This window comes from Rutidosis leptorrhynchoides, chromosome 2 (genome assembly GCF_046630445.1).
Source record: "Rutidosis leptorrhynchoides isolate AG116_Rl617_1_P2 chromosome 2, CSIRO_AGI_Rlap_v1, whole genome shotgun sequence".
Lineage (NCBI taxonomy): Eukaryota > Viridiplantae > Streptophyta > Magnoliopsida > Asterales > Asteraceae > Rutidosis > Rutidosis leptorrhynchoides.
In genome coordinates, this window is record NC_092334.1 from 1,959,154 (window position 1) to 1,966,929 (window position 7,776).

Consider the following 7,776-nt stretch of genomic DNA (forward strand, 5'->3'; position numbering starts at 1 on the left):
TTATCACAAAGTGTCTTTTTTAAATGTTCATATTTTCATCCAATCTATAATGTTCGTGAACAATTTTTTTTCAAAAAACGAAAAAAAAATTTTTGCTTCTCACCGCTCACCCCCGATTGGTTACTTCCCCATTGATCCTGCCCATATATATATATATATATATATATATATATATATATATATATATATATATATATATATATATATATATATATATATATATATATATATATATATATATAAATCAAAAAAGTTTTTGATTAGGTGTCATTTTCTTATTAATTTGAATTAATTGTTCATTATAATTTAAAATATACCTATAGATATATATATATATATATATATATATATATATATATATATATATATATATATATATATATATATATATATATATATATATATATATATATATATATATATATATATAATATTATATATGGGAAACATCAATAATATATAATTATAATTAATATGGGAGTATATATATATGTTAAGTTATCATATTATTAATTTACGTAAGGAGGCTTTTAGCATTGATGTTCGAACATAGAAGATTTTAATGTATTCAAAATTTATAATTCAACAGAATTAAACATTGAATAATCCAAACAAAGCATATAAACCGTACATCAAACATAGAAAATTTTTAAAAGTTACATAATACGGAGTAAAACATTGAACAATTTTATGATCTCATATATTACAGTGCCGCAACTCTATAATATATATTGTAATTATATGCAATATACCAAGTTCATCAAATTGAATAAAATGTTACATATAAAATATGATTTTGTTAATATAAAAAATTGTATACATTAAGTTACTAACATCACCTGAAACCACTTTCAAAATTTTTCAACATCACGGGCTCTTAAACTCAAAAGAACTTTTAAAATTTGTCAACACCACGGGCTCTTAAACTCAAGTAAACTTTTAAAATTCGTCAACACCATGGATGTAACGACCCAACCCGTTATCCAACTGAATACGTGAATATTTTTTTTTTATACAGTGTAGTGCGCGGCGCGCAGCCCTAATGTGCGCTACGCGCACAAGGCTTGGCAGCCCGCTGTCCAAAATGTTCAATTTTCATTTAAAGATCTCTCACTTTCCGACACTTTTAGACGAAACTCTTTTCACAACACATTATAATAATTAAAGCTAACACGTTTCAATAATAAAACAAGTTTTACGAAACCGGGCCCACATATGCCGAAATACGAGTTTCGTACAAAATATAAGTTTCGACCACATTAGTTTAAATTCTAAATGACACTTTGAGCATGGTGTTTGGGGGTTAAACTACCCAAATCTTGGTCAAACTTCAAAAACTAAAAGTCCCAAAAAGCGTCTCCTATCAACACAAAGCGGAAATCACGAGTCCAAAAGAGTACCCTTTCCCTTGTCCTCGCCGGAGCCTATAAAAAGGTAAACAACGAGAGGGTAAGCAAAACGCTTAGTGAATGCAATAATTATACACATACATATATAATATACCTACTTGCAACCACTTACTCACATACCGCATACATGCTAGCAATATATTTAGCATACCATCTCAAGTACGAAGCTAAAAATCTCCAATACCGCAACTAGCATAAACAATAGCATATAATCGACATAATACAATATGCTACAATACAACACACAACCATGGTTAACCATACTCGCGTCATGGTGCTACCGGCTCTTTGGTTCACACCATACGCATCGGTTATGACGCTACCGGCTCTTTGGTTCACATCACAACCCGAGTCATACTCGCGCTAAGTGCTACCGGCTCTTTGGTTCACACTATAACATACGTACTACGATGCTACTGGCTCTTTGGTTCACATCATAGCACAATCGCACTTACTATGGCACTACCGGCTCTTTGGTTCATACCATAGCATACAAATAAATACATTATATACATACGCATATAATTATTCCACTCACCTTGTATTCAAAGTGAAGGTAAGCCAACAAGCTCTTCAACCGTCAACGAAAACACCTATAATATTAATATAAAATCAACACTTATCTAAATGGGACTCTAAGCCCGCCCCAAATAGACACCTAGTGCAATTGTTCACCCTTTTGCACTCATAATGCCAATCATAGGCCTAACTCACCAATAACCACTAAAACTAGTGACCATGGCATTAAATAACCCAACTACACACCACTAGGTCATTCAAAACTCGTTTGACCCATACCGAGGTCAACACACCCTTTTTGGGTCATCCATAACCCAAATAACACCCAAAATCACCAAATATGGGTTTTATGTTCACCATTTACCCAAACCCTAACCCTTGAATAAATCAAAGTAAGGAAATTAAGGTTAGAACATACCACCACAACCAAAACATAGTTAAAGGCTAGATGAACAACTTTAATACTTGAGCTTTAACCCGAATCAAGCTTCTTCCTCCTTGATTTGAGCTTTCTCTCTCTCAAAGGGTTTCTCTCTCTAAAATTGAAGTGGAATTGAAGATGGTGTTGGTGGTTGTGTTGAATGTGTTTCAACCACCACAAAACTGGCCATAAATGACCTAAATCTGGCCTCATGTGAAAGGACAAGAATGCCCCTCATTTAACTTTGATTTAAAAAGCTGAAAATCTGTGCACAGGGCTAGTGCGCGGCGCGCACACTTAACCCTGTGCGGTGCGTACAAAGGTCTGGGAGTTTCTGTCTTCTGTTTAACTGCACAATGTTTCCCACACTTTATGTACCCTATTTACACCACTGTACAATAATTTAATAGGGTCTTACAACTCTCCCCCACTTGAATCGGAGCGCGTCCTCGCGATCCAAGCCACATGACAAGAGGGAAGATAAACTAACACAAACACTTTGGGCTCCCAAGTAAACTCGGAACCTTTACTACGACGCCATTGAAATTTAAAAGTTCTCACCTCTTTACTTCTCAACCTTTTGACCTTCCCATCGAGTATAGCAATCGACTCCTCAATATACTCTAACTTATTGTTTAGCTCAATCTCGCCTAATGGCACCCATGAAGAATCATCCGCAAGACACTTACGGAGATGGGAAACATGAAATGTATTATGGATCCCCGCAAGCTCTTCGGGTAGTTCCAAACAATATGCAACTTCACCAACACGAGCTAAAATTTTAAATGGCCCAATAAACCGAGGAGCTAACTTTCCTCATTTTCGAAACCGAATAATACTCTTCCATGGCGAAACCTTAAGCATCACCATGTCACCTTCTTGGAACTCAATCGGTCGTCTACGCTTATCGGCATATGACTTTTGCCTATCTTGAGCCGCTTTCAAATGAGTCGAATCATGTCAATCTTACTATTCGTCTCTAAAACCAAATCGGTACTCCCGATTTCCCTTTGTCCCACTTCACCCCAACAAATCGGAGTTCGACACCTACACCCATAAAGCATCTCTTAGGGTGGCATCCCAATACTTGTATGATAACTATTATTGTACGAGAATTCCACCAAAGGCAAGTGCTTATCACAAATACCATCGAAATCGATAATACACGCCCATAACATATCCTCCAATGTTTATTCGTACGTTCGGTTTGACCGTCCGTTTGAGGATGGTACGCTGTGCTCAATCTCAATTGTGTACCCATATCTTCATGAAACTTTTCCCAAAACCGAGATGTAAAACGAGTATCCCGATCCGAAACAGCAGATATAGGGACCCCGTGTCTCGATGTGATCACAACGCCGACCTATAAATAAAGCAGGTCGATATAAATAACTAACTTAGGTCAAGTCTTACTATGATAGCTATTGTACATGTTGCAAGTAGACATAGAACAACACTCAACATGCATCGGTTTGATTGGAACAGCGTACGGACACACACTTTCTATTTTTAGAAAGTTTCTATTTTTAGCAGACTTCCATTTTTGGAAAGTTTCTATTTTAGGAAAGTTTCTATTTAGGAAAGTTTCCATTTTTGGAAAGTATATAAGTTAGGAAAGTTTCCTTAATTAGAAAGTCAACAAAAGTCAACTGAAGTTAAAGTCAACCGAAAGTCAACTCAAAAGTCAACCTTGGTCAAACATAGTCAACATAAATTTTTAAAGTATAAGTTATATTAATAATATAAGTTATAATATTATTTAAAGTCATAAATGTATAATTATGTCATAACATAATTTTAATTAAATTAATTTGAATTATTAAAGTTAACGTAAGTTTAAATGATATAATTAATATAACATAAGTATTTAATTAATTAATTAAAAATTAATCATAATATAAGTATTATTAATTAATAATAAATTTTAATCATATCATAAGTTTCTAATTAAAATTATTAAATCATAAGTATTTAATAATTAAATTATAATTAAATAATAACTAAGCCTTATAATAATTAAATAATTAATTAATCCTTATTATAAGTCTTATTATAATAATCTCATAAAATAAGTTTAATACTTACCATAAGTATTTTTCATTAATATTAAAAGTATTATTAATCATAAGTTTAATTAAATGTTTAATTAAATCATAAGTAATTAATAAATGATATAATAAATATATATATATCATAAGTCTTAAATTAAGTTAATTACTTTTTATATCATAATTAATTATTAATAATGAAATTCATTATTTATATCATAAGTCATAATTAATAACCATAAGTTTTGATTAAAAGTTCATCGGGTCATAACTTGAGCCCCGGGAATCAGTTTTCGGCGAGTCTTATATATATCTTCGCCTAACCAACCCACCCAACACATTAATGTGCTCAATAACATCCCAAGAACAGCAAACAAGTCTTGATGATCAGCCATTAAACAACTTGTAGCCTTAAATCCGTTCAAAAACATGTTTTAGTCATACCGGGTGATTCGTGGCTCGGATTTCGATGACCCGAACATGAAAGTTCATCCCAACATCAATCCTAACAAACTAGTACACCCTAAAGATTCCAAAAGTGGTCACAAAGTCGGACCATACCTGATTCAATTCGTTTTCACAATTTAATCTCAACAAAACACCATTTTAAGCATAACTAGAGCTCCGAGAATCAAAATGACATAAATTCGGAGTCTAAAATTAATGTCTTGATGAGAGGAACTCATCTAAACACTTTAATTTCACTTTTATATCAGTTATATTTACAGAAAACAACAAAAAAACTGCTGTCCCAAAACAATCAAACCGAAAACATGAATTAACGAGCATTTCTACGCATACAATCAACAATACAATAACATACAATCATCATACTATTAATATAACATATAAAAACAGAAAAATAATTGAAAAATTGAAAATCTAGGGTTAGGGTTTATACCCTAATCAAGAATTGAAAGATAACAACGTGTAGAGAAGAACGAGAGGAATCCGTTGATGCTAAAAGCCCTAAATTCCAAGCTTGATTTGAAGATGAAATGATGATGATGGTGAATGTGTGGGTGACAGCCAAAGAAATAAAAAGAGGGAGGAGAGAAAAGTTTTCTAGGTTTAGAATTGTAAAAGAGATGAATTACTTTAGAGATTAAAATGGAACTAGTCACAAGTTTCACAAAATGGCACATAACACCCCTCCTAGAGGTTTCGACCGAATGGGGGTGGGAGTGGGCTCCCATTTAGCCCAACTTTGATAATTGATAATTTGCTTGTGGCCCGAATGCCCGAACGAAACCCGAAGCGTGAAAACACGATTACGCGATTAATTATTCGAAGAGATATTAAATACGCGACGAAAAATATATATAAACACTATATATAAGTATATGACATTAAAATATCATATTTAAAATAATTAGGATTTAAAAATCCTAAAAGCTTGACCGTTGGTTTGAAAACAAAAAAGATTCACCGGATAGAAATCCGCGATACGTAGAAACGCACGGTTTAAAATATGAATACAAATATTCATTTAACACATAATAATTAATATATTATTACTAAAATAATAATATAGGTCATAGAAATGATGTGGCATGAATAACAGTTAACGGTCGTTAAATAATTAACGGCAAAAGATAAAGGAAAAAGTAGGGTCGTTACAGTACCTTCCCGTTACGGAAATTTCGTCCCGAAATTTAAGCAGGTGCAGGGGTTGACTCAGCATCTGGGAACAAATACGGGTACTTCTGCTTCATCTGATCTTCACGCTCGCAAGTGAACTCGGGACCACGTCTGGCGTTCCATCTAACCCGGACAATAGGAATTCTGCTCTGCTTAAGAGTCTTAACCTCTCGGTTCATAATTTCAACAGGCTCCTCAATAAAATGTAGTTGCTTATCAACATGAAGTTCCTCCAGAGGAATAGTCTTATCAGCTTCGGCCAAACACTTCTTTAAATTCGATACATGAAAAACTTCATGAACAGCACTGAGTTCTTGTGGCAAATTCAAACGATAAGCCACGGGTCCAACTCTCTCAATAATCTCAAATGGTCCAACAAAACAAGGATTCAACTTTCCCCTTTTACCAAAACGTATCACGCCCTTCCAAGGTGATATCTTCAACATAACACGATCACTGACCTAAAATTCAGTATCGTTCCTTCTCTTATTGGCATAGCTCTTTTGCCGACTCCTGGCGGTTCTCAATCTTTCCTTAATATGTACGATCTTCTTGGTAGTCTCATGAATAATCTCTGGACCTGTGAGTTGAGCATCCCCAACCTCATTCCAACAGACAGGAGACCTACACTTTCTACCATACAGAGCTTTAAACGGTGCGGCTTTAATACTTGCATGATAACTGTTATTATAAGAAAATTCAGCTAGCGGCAAATATTTATCCCACCCATTACCAAAATCAATAACACACGCTCGCAACATGTCTTCTAACGTTTGAATGGTCGTTTCACTCTGACCATCCATCTGCGGATGATAAGCGGTGCTCATATCTAACTTAGTTCCCAAGGCTTCCTGTAAGGATCGCCAAAACTTTGATATAAATCAACTGTCTCGGTCTGAAATGATTGATACAGGAACACCATGTCTAGAGACAATCTCCTTCAAATACAAACGAGTAAGCTTCTCCATCGAATCTGTTTCCTTAATTGGCAAAAAGTGAGCTGACTTAGTGAGTCGATCTACAATCACCCAAATGGAATCATAGCCACCCGCAACTCTCGGTAACGTCGTAATAAAATCCATCGTAATACCTTCCCATTTCCACTCGGGAATCTCAGGTTGCACCAACAGTCCAGACGGTTTTTGATGTTCAGCTTTAACCTTAGCACAGGTCAAACACTTAGCCACATAAGTAGCCACATCAGCCTTCAAATTAGGCCACCAATACAGATCCTTAAGATCATGATACATCTTTCCTAAACCAGGATGAATAGAGTACCTAGACTTATGAGCCTCATCTAAAACAAGTTGTCGCAGATCACCAAACTTCGGAACCCAAAGACGTCCCGCAAAATATCTAGTACCATCTGCTCGTACCTCAAACTTCTTAGCCATGCCTCTGACTTTCTCGTTCACAAAATTCTCCTCCTTCAAGGCTTCTTGTTGTGCCTCAAGAATCTGCCTAGCGAGGTTAGTTCAAATTGTCATATTCAAGGCCCTAAACATGTGATGTTCAGACCTCTCTTTATGACTTAACGTATCGGCCACAACATTGGCCTTCCCCGGATGATACATAAGTTCGCAATCTGTGATGACCCGAAAATTTCTGACCAAATTTAAACTTAATCTTTGTATGATTAACATTTCTGACACGATAAGCAAAGTCTGTAAAACTGAATCTCAAATTTTTTGAACTACTTTCATATATTCAAATACCTTTCGGTTGTTCTTGACGATTC